We start from the raw sequence: 17,511 nt of genomic DNA, 5'->3' as shown, positions 1-17,511 counted from the left end.
AAATATTTTATTAAACCATTTGGCAACGTAAAAAATCGTCACCAAATCTCTATTGTAAAAGTAAACCAAAATGAGCTCAAGTTGATAATTACTGACGTTTTGACAGCGTCGCCAAAATGTTTTGACAGAGTCACCAAAACGTCGCCAAAGTTGATAATTACTGACATTTTGACAGCGTCGTTAAATATTTCATCGCAAAAAACCCTATTTCTTGTAGTGGAAGTGCTATAATTACAATGAAAAGGGACATTACGCAAGTAATTGTTCCGCACCCGAAAAAAGAGAACAAGAGAGATGGTAAGAAGAAAGGTAAGGCAAAAATTGAGGCAAGTTATGCTTCAGGCTCCGAAGGGGACGAGTTGAGTCTTTGTGTGTCCACACAAGACTATATGGCCGAAAGGTGGATTCTTGATTCCGGATGTTCCTACCATATGTGCCCGAATAGAAAGTGGTTTACTTCTTATGAGAGCATTGATGGTGGTTCCGTTTTGATGGGTAATGACGTTGTTTGTCAGATGGTAGGAATTGGAACTATACGGATCAAGATACATGATGGTGTAGTGAGAACTTTAATTGATGTGAGGCATGTTCCTGAGCTAAAGAAAAACCTTATTTCTCTTGGTACCTTGAATTCCAAAGGCCACAAGTTTGTGGGTGAAGGTGGAGTCCTAAAGATTGTCAATGGCTCTTTAACTGTTATGAAGGGTCAAAGACATATAACCTTGTATACTTTGTCGCGTACGGTGATAGGCGATGTAGCAGTGGTTGCATGCAGTGATGATTCTGAATGCACTAAGATGTGGCATATGCGACTACGGTATATGAGTGAAAAGGGTTTGTCTGAGTTGTGCAAGTGAGGGTTCTTGAAGGACTTGAATAAGCCAAGTATGGGGTTCTGTGAGCATTGCGTCTATGGGAAGCAGTGCAGAGTCAAGTTCAAGTCAAGCAAGCACACGACAACAGGCATCCTTGACTATGTGCATACATATGTTTGGGGACCCTCCAGAGTGGCTTCTAAAGGAGGTAACCGTTATTATGTCTCATTCATAGATGATCATACCCGCTATGTGTGGGTGTATATAATGAAAACAAAAGATGAAGTGTTTGAGACATTTAAGAAGTGGAAGGCAAGGGTTGAGAATCGCACAGATAGGAAGGTAAAGACACTACGGTCTGACAATGGTACTGAGTATACCTATGGGCCTTTCCAAGAGTTTTGTGCACAACAAGGAATTGCCAGACACTGGACAGTCAGGGGCACACCTTAGCAGAATGGAATGGTAAAGAGGATGAATAGAACATTGCTTGAAAGAGCGAGATGTTTGTTGTCTAATGCTAGTCTAGGCAAAGAGTATTGGGCAGATGTAATGTCTATGGCGTGTTACCTGTATAATAGGTCACCAGTTCCACCTATAGATTGCAAGACACCTTATGAGGTGTGGTCAGGTAACCCAGTTGATTATAGTATTTTGCGAGTGTTTGGATCGACTACTTACTACCATGTGATGGAGAGTAAGCTAGATCCTAGAGCTAAGAAAGCCATATTCTTAGGCTTCGCAAATGGGGTCAAGGGATACAGATTGTGGTGTCTAGAAGACCACAAGTTCCTCGTCAGTAAAGATGTTACGTTTGATAAGACTTCGTGTTATCTTTCAGTAAGCCGGAAAGAGCTGGGCAGAATAGTGAGTCTATAGAAGTTCAAGCCACTGAGCTTGAGTTGTCTGATGCAGCAGATGACTGGTTGGTTCATGATGAGGTACCAAATTATGGAACCACACAGCAACAGAAAAAGAGCAAGAGCATCCGCAACTTATATTGGTTGACCCTAAGCCAAAGAGACAAGTTAAAGAAGTGCACAAGTATGGGCACGAGAAGCCGGTAAAACACTATGGTCAGGTGGATTTAGTGGCATATGCACTGAATATTGAAGATAATGAGCCAGATAGTTTCAAGGAAGCTGTTAGAGATGCTCATTACAGAGATTGGTTGGTTGATATGCAAGAAGAGATGGAGTCTCTTGATAAAAATCACACATGAGGACCTAGTTTTATTGCCAAAGGGCAAAAAGACTATCAGCAGTAAATGGGTGTTCAGAAAGAAAGAGGTCCTTCCCAAGTTCGACAGTAATGGGTACAAGGCAATAGTAGTAGCAAAGGGTTTCCCACAAAAGGAAGGAGTCGACTACAATGAGATATTTTCCCCGATGGTCAAACATACTTCTATTCATGTGTTATTGAGTTTAGTTGCTCACTTCAACTTGGAGTTAGAGCAACTTGATGTGAAAACTACTTTCTTGCATGGGGACTTTGAGGAAGAGATCTATATGAGATAACCTGAAGGGGGTTTGTCGTTGCTGGGAAAGAAAATCATGTATGCAAATTGAATTGGTTACTGTACGGGTTAAACCAATCGCCCAGACAATGGTACAAGCGCTTTGACACATTCATGATGCAACATGAGTACACCTAAAGTAAGTATGACTGATGTGTCTACTTTAGAAGGCTTCGTGGTAATGACTTCATCTATCTCCTGCTTTATGTGGATGACATGCTTATTGCTTCCAAAAGCATGGTGGAGATAGACAAGTTGAAATCTCAACTTAGCTCTGAGTTTGAGATGAAAGACTTAGGTGGAGCCAAGAAGATACTGGGCATGGAGATTGACAGAGATAGGAAGAAGTGACGGATAGTTGTATTTCAAAAGAAATACCTTCAGAAAGTAATTTCTCGATTTGGTATAGAGAATGCAAAGTCAGTTTCTACACCTTTAGTTGGGCATTTTAGGCTTTCAGCTAAGTTCTCTCCTAGTTCGGTGGAGGAACAAAAGCATATGGCAAATGTTCCTTATGCAAGTGTCGTGGGCAGTTTGATGTATGATATGGTGTGCACACGCCCAGACATTTTACAAGCAGTTAGTGTTGTAAGTAGGTATATGGCAAATCCTGGGAAGCAGTATTGAGAGGCAGTGAAATGGGTACTAAGGTACTTGAAGGGTACCTTGGATGTGGGATTAGTTTATGGTGGAGGCACTTGTTATGTCAGTGGGTATGTGGATTCAGATTATGCAGGTGATCTAGATAGACGACGATCGACTACTGGTTATGTGTTTATGATGCATGGTGCACTGGTTAGTTAGAGATCTATGCTACAAGCTACAATTGCTCTAAATACTACTGAAGCAGAGTATATGGCAGTGGCAGAGGCAGTGAAAAAGGCACTATGGCTTCGAGGTCTTCTGGATGATATGGGTATTGAGCAGAACAGTGTTGCTTTGTATTGTGATAGTCAGAGTGCTATTCATTTGGCGAAGAACCAGGTTCATCATGCTCGGACCAAGCATATTGATGTCCGTTATCACTTTATACGGGATGTCGTTGAGAATGGTGATGTAGCACTTAAGAAAGTGGACACCCATGACAACCCTACTTATATGTTGACAAAGGTTGTCACCGGAGTTAAGTTCCAACACTGTTTGGACTTGCTTCCAAATCCTACATGCTTGAATGAGCCCTTTGTGGGCATGGCCTTTCGGGGCGGTTGACTGCAAGTTCTGGATGGCTGTGTTCTTGCTGGATATGTTCAGCTCGGTTTTATGTGTTAAAACCTCACCGAGGTGGAGAATTGTAGAGAAAAAGACGTTTTCTCATTCTGGTGTGAAGGGCGCGACCCGCGCTCCATTTACACCTGGACAAGGCGCGACCTGCGGTCATGCCTTTGGCAACTTTATGTGCTCAAAGAAGACGACCAGCTCAACTTTTCCCCTGGTTGAGGGATGGACCCGCTACCTCCACTGTATTTCAGCACGAATTTGACTTATTTCAGAAGTTTTCTGAAATAGTATAAAAGTAGGTTTTTTCTGTAGAAACCTAACTTTTCCAAAACCAAGAAAGAGAGAGATTATAAGTGAGCAATTCTTTGTGAGTTGAGTGTTCATTCTTTATGAGTGAATTGAGGGACTTGTAATCTATTACTCCGGACATCTAGTAAAGCTTAAAACTCGCAGTGTGGATGTAGGCAAATTGCCGAACCACGATATATCTCGTCTTGTGGTTTGTTCTTCTTTTACATTAATTGTTTTACTTTATATGCTTGTTATTTGATATTGAGAAGTGTTGGGATATTGCTTGGAGGGTGTTGAAGTCTTGTCTATTGAGAAGGATCGATCCTTGTGTAGGATTGATCTATTTATTGTGAGTAACGTTGTTTTCGCAGTTATTTATTCACAACAGCTGGAGTATCAGAAAACCAGAAGATTTGGGGAAGAATATGAGACTGCAACCGCCCAACAGCCAGATATATGCCTGTGACACACCACTCAGACTTCTGCATGTTGGACATGTACCAGTTATGTCACATGTCTGTCACACAGCCTGCTTGCAAAGGGCACGACACAACTCTAGCAACGTTATTATCTAGAAAAAAAAAAACTATAGCTAAACGAAACCAATGGATATAGATTATGCCAACGTATAAGTTTACACAAGAAATAAGCTAAAAAGTCCACTTTTCAATTTTAATTATAATCTAGGACAGCTGGCTTATGAAACCATTCATAAGAATCTTTTTTTTTGGCTTATGAAACCAAAAAACCATATTTCATGTTTTAAGTATTAATAAAGACAGACTTGACTATTTTTTATCTTGTTCTTTTTCCAATTTTACTATTCTATGCTTGCTATGCACTGATGACACTTGAGCATACTAACTTCTTGTTAGGACCTGGGCACACCCGCCAGGCCTGGGCCTCCGCGCCCATGGGATAACTAGTACCGATATTGTCCCCCACTTAACCACCCATTGGGCTTGGGCCACATCTTGGCCATGGGTGTGGGGTTTTATCTTAAAAGGCATCGGTACTAGTTAGTGAGCTTCCCACTTTATCAACCCATGATGAACTCCTTTCTTGTTCAATGTGGGACTATTTCTTTTTTCGGTCCACACACTCTAAAAATCTCCACCTTAGACCGAACTCCAAAGGAGTATCTCGATCCACCTTAGACCGAACTCCAAGGGAGTACATTCGTTCATCGTCAAGCACGATCCAATGCCAGAGCTCTGGTGTGTCTGGGCCTCTGAAGGAGGGGGCTTTTTCTCAACTCCAGAGCCTACTCCACCTCGAACATCATTCCATGTTGTTAGATCCAACTCGAGTTACACCCTCTCGAATCTCTGGTGTGTCTGGGCCTCTGAAGGAGGGGCTTTTTCTCAACTCCAGAGCCTACTCCACCTCGAACATCATTCCATGTTGTTAGATCCAACTTTGCGGCCTTCGCTGGCGCTCCGGGTTGAATGATTTTGTCTCTGATTCTGCATGATCAGTGCGTCCCTACCGAACCATCGGCTCTGATACCAGTTGTTAGGACCTGGGCACACCCGCCAGGCCTGGGCCTCCGCGCCCATGGGATAACTAGTACCGATATTGTCCCCCACTTAACCACCCATTGGGCTTGGGCCACATCTTGGCCATGGGTGTGGGGTTTTATTTTAAAAGGCATTGGTACTAGTTAGTGAGCTTCCCACTTTATCAACCCATGATGAACTCCTTTTTTGTTCAATGTGGGACTATTTCTTTTTTCAGTCCACACACTCTAACACTTCTTGTGATGTTTGGTATCTTGTGCATATCAAGGTATTATTGCATGTCTTTTTCAGACAAGAGTTAACTATTGTTCCAGAGAGTGTTTTTGAAATGAAGATGGTTTTTTGGGTTCATTATTTTAGAATTTTGTCTTTATGAGTTTTGTTTCGAAGTGTTCATAGGTGGCAATCAGGAGCGGATCCAGGATTGCCACTCAAAGAGGGCTGCTACTACTAACACACTACTAATATATTTTTTTGAGTGAATTATATACTATTATAATTACTATTTTTTTTTTACGGAAAAGTTAGGGGGTCGCAGCCCCTCCCCTGGTGGCAACGAATTACATCATGTTTTGTCAAATACCTAGTTGCTTGAGGTGAAAGGGACATTCAGGTGAGGCGCCAAAGGAATACAATAAGCTGGGAATCAATTTACAGCGACTAGAACAGTCAAGTGGAGACATGAGGGAAATAATAATTATAAAAAATGGAGCATTTTATGCATATTCAGCTTTCAATACTCATTATGGGGAAAGAACCTTGCTAAGATATGGTGGACTAAATAATTTCTAAATGTATGTATAAATACGTGTATGTAGCATGGTTGTTTTCCCAGCTCTGCGGTGTTGAATTTGTAGGAAAATAAGAGCGGTGGTATTTACATCCCACTTGATGGGATTGGCATCCTCATTTGGCAAAAGAGTAGAAGAATAATAGTTGTTCTCTATACGTCCTTTTACACCCCGAACATACCCACTATTCCCATGGCACCGAATTGCCATGAGTTCCCACATTTCACAACAACAAGTTGCCGTGAGTTCCCACATTCTACTGCAGTGAGTTGTTGTGGGTTCTCGCATCTCACGGTAAAGCTTTGCCGCGCACGAAAGGTTATTTATTTATTTATTATTTTTTTTCTCAAGTTTTGAACACCTGCGGTATACAAATACAGTGATAACCCAAAACCTACGGCAAAACGGATATTGTGATGTCTCCAAAACCACAGTAACACACTGTCGCGAGTTTATAAAGATTTCATAAATTTGTTTCCATGAGAATGAAAGGGGTGTAGCCGTGTAGGGGGTGTACGTCAATTTATACGATTAATAATGGAGGGTGCCAATACCTAAGAATTAGTCAAAGGTGTGTCAATCCTATTAGTTTGGGTGTAAATACGCACCCCGAAAACAAAGGATAATAATATGGATTTTTTAGTATTACCCCTAGATGAGCCAATTGGGATTTCCCCAAATTAGATGGGGAAATTAGGGTCTCTCCCCCTGAGTACACACAAAACAAAAGTGGGTTGAGCGTTTTTTTTTGTGTGTACTCATAGAGAGACCCTAATTTCTCCATCTAGTTGGCTCAGGATAATACTAGTTAACCCTAATAATATTAGGGACCACCTACTCGTGACTTTGTTAAACAAGCACGGAGCTGGCACATTTAATCTCCGGAGCCAATTTGTTTTCACTAGAGTAGTCCCAGGGTTTATAATTCATGACGAAGGGCTTTAAATGTCCCCATTATTATTATTCGGGGCTTTGAATCAGATTGGGGACTATATATCTCAAAGCATTCAGCTGGTTCATGCTTTCTCACGAGACAAATTAAAGCTCAACCACAGAAGACTTTTGGTCTATTGGCCGGTGTATATAACTTGATGGTGCATTTAATTGGGGAAGAGCAGGAAATACAAGAAATGTGTATGGTTTGGGGTTAAACTCCACAAAGAACTAGTATACCGCGGTGTCGACCGACCAATTGTCTTTGTATGAGAGTAAGAAGGCCAGGCAACCGGAGTGAAGAGCAAGTGAATTAACTTGGAGAGAGAGAGAGATTGCATTTCAGTTATTGGAGAGGGATTTTAAGTGTTGAAAGATTAGCGATAAAGGAAGAAAAAAAAACAGTAAGTTATGAGACAAATGGATTTTTAAGTAAGACGACGGACAATTTTTTTTTTTTTGAAGCCCACCGCAAGGGACCTCTCTAATGGTCGGTCGGTCGATAAATTTGGTGTTAAGAGCAAGTCCAATATATGGCGGTGCTATATAGGCTCCTAAAGGACATATATCATCCCAACAAGAAAAAAAAATTTTTTCCAATGAAGTTGCTAGTTGTGGCCGCGTGAGGTCTAAAGCAAGTCCAATATATGGCGGTGCTATATAGGCTCCTAAAGGACATATATCATCCCAAACAAAAAAATGTTTCCAATGGAGTTGCTATGTGGCCGCGTGAGGTCTAAATTTGACTATTGTGATAAACCCAGTTAAATTTGAGGCCTCCTCTAATAGCTGTTTTAATTAAGTTGTAAAAAAACAGAGCTCACAATACGATGAAAATTGTGGCGTCACTGTTAAGTTAGCAAATTTAATTTGGGCGTAATCTCTATTTTAGGACAAAAACCTCAAACCAATCAAATGCATCACACGTAATCCCAATTTAAATCCTTTTTTTTTTTGACAAAAAAACCCATAGCCAATGAGAATATCTACACTATATGATAGCAGGATCTTTAGGAGGAAAATTTCTCAACCGAACTGTGTATTTGTAATCTCTCTATTTTATGATTTTAGAACCACCTCCCTTAATTATTCTAATCAGCTCCTTCCATTTTAAATAATTTACCAAAAACTCTCTCATTTTATTGAAATTAGAATTAGCTTCATATTATTTAAAATAATTTAGAAAACCTCATTCACGCCACTCAAATTATATTCAACTCCTCCTAATGTTTTTATATTATTTTTTAGATTATAACTAGAATTCAAAAAATCATACTATCAGAGAGATGTTAGAGCGACAGGTTTAAAAATTTGAAAAAAACACCGATATAAGACAAAGCATATTCTCATGATGTAATCTCAATTCTAAGACGAAACACCCAAATTCACTTAATCTAAAAAACTCCGTAATTTAAGTATATATCTAAGGATTTAAGCTTGTTAGTTTTTAATAATACACTCCTCCAACAAACAACCCAATTTCTGAAGTATGTTTATCTAAAAACTATTGGAATGGTTTGACATGTTTTTTTTTTATTGGCAAACCTGTATCACCACCCAAAAGTTTTAGTGAATTTGCTAGTTGGCACCTGCGGTTTGACATGCAAAATATGACTTCCATGCTAAAAGTGTCAAATTACTGAGGTGAGTATGTTTGGCTGTCCCCATTGGACTTGCTCCAATTGACAACTGGTTTTGCGCCAAGAACTACGAAAGTGAGGTGTCTCTTTCCTCCTAAAATGGGCGGATGAATCCAATTGTGGTTCTTCAAGAGGGAACGAGTGCAGAGGATCAGAGCGTGATCGTTTTGACAACGTACGTGTTGGAATCTCTATGAGTATTTCGAAATACTAATGTGTGCGTGCAAAGTGGAGGAGATTAACTAAGTGTGTTCTCTCTACTTTAGCGCATTGTGGATAGTCCCACATTGGTTAACCACCACTAGCAAGTGAGGTATATGAGGAATTTTCTACAATAAGGGCGTGCCCTTATGGTACAAATGCTTTTGTGTTAGGAGGGAGGACTCACCCAAAGCCACACACGCGTGTCTGCCCGCACCAAGTCGAGTCGCATCGTGTCGGTTCGAGTTCGGGCTTAGGCTTGGGCTTACTGTCTAGTAGGTAGTGGCTAGCTAAAAGCCTAAACTTGTTTTGCTTTTGCAGCAAGTTTCGGTGGGTGTCCTATTACGAGTTGGTTTCTGCTACCTTATCAGTTTGTGAAACTGACTTTGAGCAATCCTTCTCACATCTAGAAACCGGCTACCTCCTCTATATAAACACTGTTGTGCGTCCATAGAGAGTATCCGATCTAGAACTAGAGAAGAAGTAACTTCGTGACGGACAGCCTTGATCACACTCCTTCCACACCTAAATCGAGAAACGTAACCTCATCCTATTCTTTTTCTCTTCTTCCTGTCAGCCGCCAGAGAGAGTTATATTGTTATTCTAGAGGGTAGTATATTCTAGTGCAAAGTCAGGCTGTTGTTAACCATTGAATCCTGTGAGGAAGACTATAACACCCCGCCCTTTCTTTTATTTTCCTATAATAATAATAATAATAATAATAATAATAATAATAATAATAATAATAATAATGAAAATAGATAAAACAGATATATGATAATTATCAGCTTAGGGATAAAAGTCTCGTAAGTAACTAGATAAGTGTTATCCTTATTTTTTGGGAGGTTTCTAAAAACATAAAAAAGGGAGTGTTCTCACGTAGAGTTTTGGAAAAAAAAAAAGAAAAAAGAAAAAGGGTTTGAACAAGGAAGATCATTTTTTTTCGCGCGACAGTCGATTTCAGTCTTTCGGGGTTTTTCCGCTTCCAGAAAGCTGTTCGGTTTATAACTGTGAGTAAATATTTTACGTTTTTATTTATTGTTTACTGTAGATTTCATGATACAAGATACTGTTCACATGATGTTTTGTTTAGTCAGTACGATATACTATTTAGTGTTAACTAAGTATATAACTTTGAAGAACCTATATACAGAAGTGGATAAAAAATGAGGGTAGTAAATTGATTGCTGGCTATAAACAAACTGGACGATTTATGTATTTGTGCTTTGGTTGGATGGAGAGTTGTGGGTTCGGGAGGTTGTCGAAGCCTTGAAACCGGTTGTTACTGGCGTCAACCTCAGAACCAAAGCGTCCTATTTCTTTGTTGTGTTTGATTGATTGTTTTGTTAGAAATTTTGTTGTGATGTTATACTGTTAGTTGGTTTTTGATTATTGATGTTTGATTGGGCGCTGGAGAGAGAGCTGATGGCGGCGTGAGACTATATCGTTGAACTGTTATACTGTTGTGTGTGGGTTGTTTTTGATTTGGTTGATGTCGGGGTTTTAGAGATGGAGGACGGGTTTAGTATCGGTGGTTGGGGTTGGGTTGAAATTTGGTGTGCTGTTGAAGCTCCGGAGGAGTGTTAATGGTAGAGAGAAATTTCAGATCTAGTTTTGGTTGAAGGTTTTCGAAATTAAGAATTGAGATTATTGCTTTTGTAAATGTTATTTTGAAGGGGAGTATTTTCGGTTAGGTGGGGAGAGCTGACGAGTGCCTGGCCGGTGGTGGCTGGAAGTGGAGGGGAGGTGTTGTGAGGAAGAAGATGAACAGTGAATTTCGATTTGGGCTTGGGCCAAATCGTGGGTGGGCTTATGTGTTTTAAATTTTAGATTTTTCATTTTGGACTTAAGTTAGAGTTTGAGCCTTAAGCTTTGGGCTTTTGGGTTAGAGGAGTTTAGGTCTGGTTGACTGCTGTTGACCATGGGCAGGTTGACTTTGACTGTTGACCAGGGTTGACTTTGACCAATTGACCCAATTTGACTTTTAACTCGGATTATGATTCAGTATATTAGGATAGGTCTAGGACTAGTAGCATGTTTGGCTTTAGGCTAAGACCTTTCTATATATACTTGTGTACCTGTATTGACTACTATGTGATATTTCAGTCTTTTACGGTATACAACGTTATGACACTTATACATCAATGTAATTAATAATGCGTAAACTAAAAATACAAGAAACAAGATACTCCTTAGTTCTTTGAAATAATATATAAAATAAAGTTCAATAATGCGTAAACAATTTACCGCACCCTTTTAGAACTCTCCATGCCTCAAGTTTTGGAATTGAGTTTTATGACTGATGATGTCATATGTTAGGTGGGTATTTATTAAATGTGCCATAAATGGCCCGTTAGCGTTATATATGGGTATTCATTGAATGTGTCATGAATGACCAGATTGTTTGGACTGCCCTAAAGAGGAACTAAGGTATTCGCCTTGCGGGTTAGTTGTATTCCTTGAGTGTACGGGAATGTAGGGTTGGGTATTCCTTGAATGTGGCGGGAATGACCCAGGGCATTCATTGAATGTGCCATGAATGGCCTGTTAGTGATATGATAGGTATTCCTTGAATGTGGCGGGAATGACCTAAGGTATTCATTGAATGTGCCATGAATATGACCTGAGTTTTGTGCCCAAAGAGGCTGTGAAATATGTGTATGAAAGCCCAGAGGTGGCTATGAAATTGAGGTATTTGGTGGGAGAGAGGCACACAGGAATGTGTGATTTGGCAAATGTGTGGAGTGCAAATCGTGGAGTAGGTACTAAAGGGTGGGTGTATAAGAAAAGTAATTGATTAATTGATAAGAGAAATTGATTTGATTATGCGAGTGTGTTTGGGCTTACATTTGAATACCTATAGGATATCTACATATGTTATATAAGATTTCTAACTTTCTTTTGCAGGAGGGTAGGACTTAATAATATTTTGTGCATGGACGCGGTCCTACCCTAATACAACAGTGGATATCGGTAAGTTTTAGTTCAATTACTTAGTTGTCAAAACAAGTTATTATAACGAGTTAATAAGATGGGAGTCTTGCTTGGAAAGAAACTATGCCGGTTGAAATGATGGAACTACCTGTCTTCCAAGCTGAGAATGATTATATTATGATATATTTAAGGTGTTAGTTAGATAAGTAAAGATTGGAAATGTTTATATGTGGTTAGTCTACTCATACCAAGCAAATCCCATTTTGCTGACCCATGTTTGCTTTGTTTTGGCAACGTGGGTGTGTTCTTGGGAACATAGGTGGAAAGCAGTGGAACTGCGGCGTGTGATTTGGATTCTTACCTAGAGCAGTCCGTTAGTTCTTTTATTAGGTCTGATTCTTATTGAAAGGATGTAATAACGTAGTTTATATTTTTTTTAGCATGACATGAGAACATGGTAGTGAGGACTATTATTCAGAGTCTATTTGATGTTTTGTTTGGACTGGAGATAGCTTAATAAAGTGATGGTGGAAAATTGTTGGGATTATTTTAATTTAAGTAGATTCTTGTATGATGTGGGTTTTAGGTTTTGACATGTGTTGTATCCACCTCGTCATAGCCCGGGTTTTTAGACAATTGAACCGAGTGATGTTTGAGATATTTATATTTCAAATATTCACTTTGTTATTGTTTAGAAATTCGGCCGTGAAAAAGACGCCATCGCCGCCTTTTCGCACCATTGGAAGGGCTTAAATCTTTCCTAAAGGATGACTAATCCGCCTTGGTTATTACATATTCCTCATCCTTGTCTCTTTATTGTTTTCTTTATACGCATCCAACAATCTTAAGGAAAGATCAAGATGTCTACACCAGTTGACACCACGCCGATCAAAGAAACCAACTCTGGAGTCATGAAAGTTACTTCGACTATGAGAGATGCTGCACCTCTATTGAATGCTCGCAACTTACCCAATGTGTCAAAGATTGAATCCTTCAACGGTTCACACTTCAAGCAATGGAGAGAAAGGGTATTCATAGCCCTAGATGTACTCAACTATGCAAAGTATCTCACTGATACAGCACCCGTGGAGGGTTCTGATGATTTCGAAAGAAATCAAGTTGATTGGCTCAATGGGAATAAGGTATGTCGTCATGCTATTTTGAGTACCTTGTCCAATGAATTTTTGATATTTATTGTTCAAATAAGAATGCACATGATATATGGGAGAGTTTGAACAAAAAATACATAATAGAGGATGCTTGTACTCAGAAATATGCTATTGGGACTTTTCTAAAGTTCCAGAAGAGAGAGGATAGAGATGTAACGTCTCAAATCCATGATTATCATGTGCTGATTAATGATTTGAAAACTGAGGGTATTAATTTACCCGGAACCTTTGTTGCTAGATGTTTGATTGAGAAACTCCCCGAGTCTTGGAAACACTATAAAAATAGTATGAAGCATAAGTGCAAGCAGATGACTCTTGAGGATGTGATCATTCATATTCACATAAAGGGAAAAAACAAGACTCGGGATGATGTGTTGTCTAAGGAATTTCATTCTAAAGCCAATATCATTGAAGGTAATCCCAGCAAATCTAACAAAACCTCTAAAAAGTAGAAGTACAACAAAAATAAGAATTTCAAGGTCAAAGGCACTTCTTTTAAAATAAGTGGTATTGGCAATGGAAATTGTTATGTTTGTGGTAAACCTGGACATAGGGCTTTTCAATGCAGGCACAAGAAAGACACTGATGATCCTCCCAATGCTAATATAGTTTAGGGAGATGATATTATTGTTGCTGTGGTGTCACAAGTGTTCATGGCTACTGGGAAGAAGAACTGGGTACTAGATTCTGGTGCCACCTGCCACGTCTGTGGTGATGTTGAAGCCTTCTCAGACTACATACTAGTGAAAGATGAAAAGGTCTATATGGGTAACTCAAGGTCTGTTCCTGTTGAGGGAACATGCAAGATTTTTCTTAAGTTAACTTCAGGGAAAATCTTTTCACTTAGTAATGTACTGCATGTTCCTGAGATTCGTCAAAATCTGATTTTTGTGTCCTTACTGGGAAAAGCTGGCATCAAGGTGACTTTTGAGAGTGACAAGTTCGTTCTGACGAAGAATGAGGGTTTTGTTGGAAAAGATTATTGTAATAACAGTGGTCTTTTCATGTTGAATGTACTTGACAACATTATTATTAATAAGAATGAATCTGTTTCTGCTTACTTGCTTGACTCTTTTAATATATGGCATGGTAGACTAGGACATGTGAATGTTTAGTATATGAAAAGAATGAAAGTATGTGGTTTATTGTCTGATATTCTGATTTTTCTAATGATAAATGTGAGATATATGCTAAGACTAAAGCCACAAAGAAACCTTGTAGAACTGTTTCTAGAGATAAAACTGGATTGCTAACTCTTATTCATACAGATTTGGGTGAATTCATAAGTACCATGTCTAGAGGGGGGGAAGTTTTATTATATTACATTCATAGATGACTTCTCTAGGTACATCATGATATATTTACTTAGAAACAAACATGAGGCAGGTGAGATGTTTCTCAAGTACAAAGTTGAAGTTGAAAACCAACTTAACTGTAAGATTAAAAGGGTTAAGACTTCGGTCTGATAGGGGTGGAGAATATGAGTCTAACCCTTTCCAGGACTTTTGTGACAAGAATGGCATTATTCATGAGACTACTCCACCATACTTTCCTGAGTCAAATGGAGTAACCGAACGGAAAAACAAAACACTAAAAGAGATGATGAATGCTATGCTTGTACGTTCTGGAGCTTCCCTGAACTTGTGGGGGGAAGCAATCCTATCTGCTTGCCATATACAGAATAGGATACCCAACAAGAAAACAGGGAATAAGACACCATATGAATTATGGAAAGGTCATGTACCTAACCTAAAATACTTCAAAATGTGGGGGTGTCTTGCCAAAGTTCTAGTGAACGAACCTAAAAAGAGAAAATTGGGACCTAGAACTGTTGATTGTATGTTCATTGGTTATGCTCATAATAGGTGCTGCATATAAATTTTTAGTAGTAAAATCTGATAATAACCTTGTCAATGCTAACACTATTATAGACAGTAAAAATGTTGATTTCTTTGAGAATTTGTTTCCTTTGAAAATTGGCATTGAGAGGTTGGTTCCTCCTAGTGAGCAACAATCAATAGATCCTGAAATTTCTGAACAAGAAATTCGGAAGAGTAAAAGAGACAAAAAATCCACCAATTTTGGTGATGACTTTTACACGTTTCTTCTTGATGATGATCCTGTGACATATAATGAGGCAATCAGTTCTCGAGATGCACCTTTCTAGAAAGATGCTATAAACTCAGAACTAGATTCGATTATATCTAATCACACATGGGAGATAGTTGATCTACCTCCTGGGGCGAAACCTATACGTTACAAGTGGATCTTCAAAAAGAAACTGAAGCTAGATGGTTCCATTGATAAATATAAGGCTAGACTAGTAGTCATGGGGTCTCCCAGAAAAAAGGCCTTGACTATTTTGATACTTATGCTCATGTAACTAGGATTTCTTCTATAAGAGTTCTAATGACTCTAGCTGCTATTCATAATTTATTTATTCATCAAATGGATGTAAAAAGCTGCATTTTTGAATGGTGATCTTGATGAAGAAATATATATTATGCAACCGGAGGGTACTATAGTACCAGGGAATGAGCAAAAGGTATACAAGTTAGTTAAGTCTTTATATGGGTTGAAACAAGTGCCAAAACAATGGCATGAAAAGTTTGACAGTGTCATGATGTCCAATGGATATCAAATAAATGATGCTGATAAATGTATTTACTTTAAATCTTTTGAAGTGAATACATATGTGATTATCTGTCTATATGTGGATGATATGTTAATCATGAGTCCTAGCCTTGATGTTGTGAGAAACACCAATATGTTCTTATCCTCCCAATTTGAAATGAAGGATTTGGGAGAAGCTGATGTGATTCTTGGAATCAAAATCATCAGAAACAGTGATGGCTATACGCTTTCACAAGAGCATTATGCTGAGAAGTTTTTGAAGTTTAACTTTTATGATAGTAAGCCTGTGTCGACACCTTATGAGGCAACTAGTGAACTTCAGAAAAATGCTCAACATAGTGTCCTTCAGTGTAAATATACCCAAATTATTGGTAGTCTCATGTACTTGATGAATTGCACTAGACTTGACATTGCTTATGCATTTAGCAGGTTAAGCAGATACACCCATTGTCCTAGCCAGAAACATTGGAGTGCATTAGAGAGACTAGCCAAGTACTTGAGAGGAACAATGAATTATGGCATACGTTTTAGACAAACTCCACCTATGATAGAGGATTATTGTGATGCAAACTGGATATCTGATTCTCATGATATCAAGTCCACTAGTGGTTATATTTTCACCCTAGGTGGAGGTGCAGTCGCTTGGAAATCTTCTAAGCAGACCTTGATAGCTCGTTCAACCATGGAATCCGAGTTTATTGCTTTAGATAAAACAAGTGCTGAGGCTGAGTGGCTTAGAAACCTCTTGACAAATCTTCCTATTGGTACAAAACCGCCTCCAGCTGTACTTATGCATTGTGATTGTCAGACCGCAATAGCAAAGACAAAGAGCAAATTGTATAATGGGAAAAGCAGGCATATCCGTCTGAGACTACAGTCTATAAAGCAGCTGCTGGAATCTGGAGTTGTGGCTCTAGATTATGTGAGGTCAGAGTTAAATTTGTCCGATCCTCTGACAAAACCGCTTAACAAGAGACAAGTGGTTGAAACGTCGAGGGGGATGGGACTTTTGCCTTAGATAGAGGGCGACACTGACGGCAACCCCACCTATGTGATTGGAGATCCCATGAAGTAGGTTCAAAGGGAAAAACAAGTCACCTCGTCACTCTAGTATGCTATTGTCTTTCTTTGAGACGTCCCACCCTATGACGAGCTGAGATAGCATTTTTGTATACTTTGTATAACTTGAATTGCAATGAGAAAAGGATGAGTTATTTTACTCTTATTGGAATCCATAGTCCATTATTTTTTATGAGATAGTGTATTTTAACTGCAATGTACACTTGATGGATATCCACCTATGTGAATGTAGAACTGGGTCGGTTCTTATGAGTATTCAGGCAAGTACTCTAGAGCATTCATGGAACACAGGCAGCGCAGGGGCCAAAAAGTGCACACCGCAGAACAGACATATAATGAGAGAGCAATGTGGGTGCATGTGATCTATTTTACTATAAGGGAATGTTGGTTCAAAGATTTTTTTAATCCACCACTTTCACGTATTATAAGACATGTTACCCTATAACTGGTTCAAGCCCGTAAAGCACCAGTATCTTATGCATTGTTTTTTTTATTCTCTCTGGCATTTCGTTAACCCATTTCTTTTGTAATATCTTATTCCAAAATAGTGGGGACTATTAGTATTTTGAAATAGTGAGGGATTGTTGGAATCTCTATGAGTATTTCGAAATACTAGTGTGTGTGTGCAAAGTGGAGGAGATGAACTAAGTGTGTTCTCTCCACTTTAGTGCATTGTGGATAGTCCCACATTGGTTAACCACCACTAGCAAGTGAGGTATATGAAGAATTTCTCTACCATAAGGGCATGCCCTTAGGGTACAAATGCTTT

Source organism: Coptis chinensis, chromosome 3 (genome assembly GCF_015680905.1).
Source record: "Coptis chinensis isolate HL-2020 chromosome 3, ASM1568090v1, whole genome shotgun sequence".
Lineage (NCBI taxonomy): Eukaryota > Viridiplantae > Streptophyta > Magnoliopsida > Ranunculales > Ranunculaceae > Coptis > Coptis chinensis.
This window is presented reverse-complemented; position numbering follows the sequence as displayed.